Source organism: Adiantum capillus-veneris, chromosome 10, assembly GCF_014529385.1.
Source record: "Adiantum capillus-veneris isolate H3 chromosome 10, ASM1452938v2, whole genome shotgun sequence".
In the NCBI taxonomy this organism is placed as follows: domain Eukaryota; kingdom Viridiplantae; phylum Streptophyta; class Polypodiopsida; order Polypodiales; family Pteridaceae; genus Adiantum; species Adiantum capillus-veneris.
In genome coordinates this window covers 3,075,109-3,078,932 of record NC_140940.1, presented here as the reverse complement: position 1 = coordinate 3,078,932, position 3,824 = coordinate 3,075,109, and the positions used below count along the sequence as shown (strand labels likewise).

General features: G+C 49.1%; 1 pseudogene; it reads right to left on the bottom strand.

The window, feature by feature from the left end:
* Positions 1 to 925: 925 nt before the first annotated feature.
* Positions 926 to 3,578, bottom strand: LOC147448378 (25S ribosomal RNA; annotated as a pseudogene).
* Between the last annotated feature and the right edge of the window lie 246 nt (positions 3,579 to 3,824).

Sequence of the window (3,824 nt, the reverse complement as noted above, 5' to 3'; positions counted from 1 at the left end):
GATTATTAACTTTCTACTCTAAATTGGCCAAGGTTCATACCATTGACTCATTGCATGTGTACAAACAACTTTTGTAAAGGCCCAAGACATTTGGATCACTAAACTGGAAAAAAACTAGGTAAAAACTAAAGTTTGTACTGACTTTTTGAATCTCGAGTAGAAATTGGGGAAAATTTATCCAAACTTGTTGAAATTTGATTCATAGGCTTATGTTAATGTGATAAACAATGTGTATATGCTCAATTGACCAAAAATTTGTAAAAATTTGTCAGAAGTAAATAATCACGATTATTTACATCTGTCCAATTTTTCAAATTTTTTGACCAAGTCAGCATACCACTAGCTTCACCATGTTGTAATAAGCCCACAAACCAAATTTAGTAAGATTTGGACCACTGGAGTGAAATTTGTGACTAAAACTGTAAAGTTACAGATAATTGATGACCATTTGACCAAAAATTGTCCAAACTTAATGAAAATTGGGGCATCCCGCTTTTTTTTTTTTTAATCTTGGTGTCGAGCTATTTTTCCATAGGGCCCCCCCTGCAGTATTGTTACCGCGGTAGAATTTCACCACCGAGTTCGAGATGGATCAGTGTGGTTCCTCTACGCCTAGGACACCAGGATATCAATCTCTGAGAGTGGAGGGGATACGCATAGATTAGGAAATAACTCACTAGTTCGAGTCTACGAATCCAGTCCGGAAGGACCACACGTCAGAGAGGAGAGGGGAGGGTGCACCTCCCAAACAATCTCTTTCTTGGACTGCTTCTCCGTTCATCCTTTGGATGGAGAAGCTTTACGAAATCTCATTTCAGACCCCTAAGCTAAGGGTAAGTAGTTTTGAGACTGATGTTGTCACACAATCAAAATAATAGGGGTGGCATTGCCTGATCGATTTGATCAAGTTCTACAGAAACAAAGTTCAGACCTCTCGGTCTATTAGGATGCCTCAACTGCATACATTATTGCACTTCTACTTAGCACCTATCGTAGTGAGAAACGGCTCGTCTTGCCGTGACCTTACCTCGGGTTCTCGAATTAGAGACTTTTGTTGCGTTTCGCGGGGTTGTCGTTGCCTCGGCTTTTTTCGCTCCGCGCCCAAAGCCTCCCAAACAAGTACGAGTGGGAGAGCACTCATCCTGAGGTGGGCTTCCTACTTAGATGCTTTTAGTAGTTATCCGCTCCGTACTTGGCTACCCAGCGTTTGCCGCAGGCACAACAACTGGCACACCATAGGTGTGTCCTTCCCGGTCCTCTTGTACTAGGGAAAGGTCCCCTCAATGCTCTATCGCCCGCACCGGATATGGACTGAACTGTCTCACGATGTTCTGAACCCAGCTCACGTACCGCTTTAATGGGCGAACAGCCCAACCCTTGGAACGTAGTACCGTCCCAGGTGGCGAAGAGCCGACATCGAGGTGCCAAACCTTCCCTTCGATGTGAACTCTTGGGGAAGATCAGCCTGTTATCCCTAGAAAAATTTTATCCGTTGAGCAACGGCCCTTCCACTTGGAACCGTCGGATCACTGAGGCCGACTTTCGTCCCTGCTCGACTGGTAGGTCTCGCAGTCAAACTCCCTTCTGGCTTTGCACTCGTAGGCTAATTTTCGTCCAGCCTGAGGAAACCTTTGCGCGCCTCCGTTACTCTTTGGGAGGCCTACGCCCCATAGAAACTGTCTACCTGGGATTGTCTCTTGGTCCGTAATCCTTGAAACAAGGTTATAATTCTAGTTCTTCTAGAGTGGTATCTCACTGATGGCTCAGGACCTTCTGGAAAGGAGCCCTCTTTGCCTTCCACCTAAGCTGCACAAGAAGAGTCCGAATCCAATCGTAGGGAACAGTGAAGCTTCATAGGGTCTTTCTATCCAGGTGCGGGTAGTCCGCATCTTCACAGACATGTCTATTTCAGCGAGACAGCGCCCAAATCGTTACGCCTTTCGTGTGGATCGGAACTTACCCGACAAGGAATTTCGCTACCATAGGACCGTTATAGTTACGGTCGCCGTTCACCGGGGCTTTGGTTTCCGGCTTATCCGTCAGCAGGTCACCAACTTCCTTAACCTTCCAACATTGGGCAGGCGTCAACCCCCATACATGGTCTTACGACTTTGTGGAGACCTGTGTTTTTGGTAAACAGTCGCCTAGGCCTGGTCGCTGCGACCTCCCGTGTGAGGAGGCACCCCTTCTCCCGAAGTTACGGGGCCATTTTGTCGAGTTCCTTACAGAAAGTTGTCTCGCGCCCCTAGGTATTCTCTACCTACCCACCTGTGTTGGTTTCGGGTACAGGTACCCACTTGTCAAAGGTCCTTCGAGCTTTTCTTGGGAGTGTGGCATGGGTTACTTCGGCGCCGTAGCGCCTAGTACTCGGACGTTGGCTCGAGGCATTTTCTCTACCCCTCAGGTTTATTAGCTTTGCGTCCTTGAACCGATAACCACCTTTCGGCTAACCTAGCCTCCTCCGTCCCTCGGGACCAACAAGGGGCAGTACGGGAATATTAACCCGTTGTCCATCAACTACTCCTCTCGACCTGATCTTAGGACCTGACTCACCCTCCGTGGACGAACCTTGCGGAGGTTTTCGGGGCATTGGATTCTCACCAATGTTTTCGTTACTCAAGCCGACATTCTCGCTTCCGCTTCGTCCACACTTGCGCGCACTGGTGCTTCCATCTGGGGCGGAACGCTCCCCTACCGATGTTTTTTGACATCCCACAGCTTCGGCAGACCACTTAGTCCCGCTCATCTTCGGCGCAAGAGCTCTTGATCAGTGAGCTATTACACACTCTTTCAAGGGTGGCTGCTTATAAGCAAAACTCCTGGCTGTCTTTGCACTCCTACCTCCTTTACCACTGAGCGGTCATTTAGGGGCCTTAGCTGGTGATCTAGGTTGTTCCCCTCTCGACGGTGAAGCTTATCCCTCATCGTCTCACTGGTTGACCCTTTTCCTTCGTTCCTTGTACTTGAACGTTACATCTAGTATTCAGAGTTTGCCTCAATTTGGTACCGCTCTCGCAGCCCGCACCGGAATGGTGCTGTACCCCTAGATGGTCTAGTCAACTGCTGCACCTCAACGCATTTTGGGGAGAACCAGCTAGCTCTGGGTTCAAGTGGCATTTCACCCCTAACCACAACTCATCCTCTGATTTTTCAACATCAGTCACTTCGGACCTTCACTTAGTTTCACCCAAGCTTCATCCTGATCATGGATAGATCACCCAGGTTCGGGTTTATAAGCGGTGACAATTGCCCCAGCAAGACTCGCTTTTGCTACGACTCCGAGGGTTCTCCCCCTTAACTGGGCCACCGCCTACAAGTCGTCGGCTCATTCTTCAACAGGCACGCGGTTACAGATCTCATTCTCCTCCCACTGCTTGGGAGCTCGCGATTTCATGTTCTATTTCACTTCCCGACGAGGGTTCTTTTCACCTTTCCCTCACGGTACTACTTCGCTATCGGTCACTCGGGAATATTTAGCCTTACAAGGTGGTCCTCGCTGATTCACACGGGATTTTGCGTGCCCCATGCTACTTGGGTTTGAGCGTGAGCTAGCTGTACTTCCGGCTTGTTGGGGTATAGGCGTCTGTGTCTTGCCCGGCCGCCCAGAGTCTGGGCACCCACTGACTTGTATACCTTATACATAGCATAAGTGTATAGGGGGCTGCTCACTCTTTGAGTCTCCCCACCCACATCATGTTGTGTGTCTCCTTCTCTCTCTCTCTCTCACTCTCCGTCTGTGGTGCTCCCCAATCCCCTTCAATTGGTATCAGAGCGTAGGTGCAGAGGGAGCGCGTGTGTGCATAGTCACGACGACAGCGTAGAGC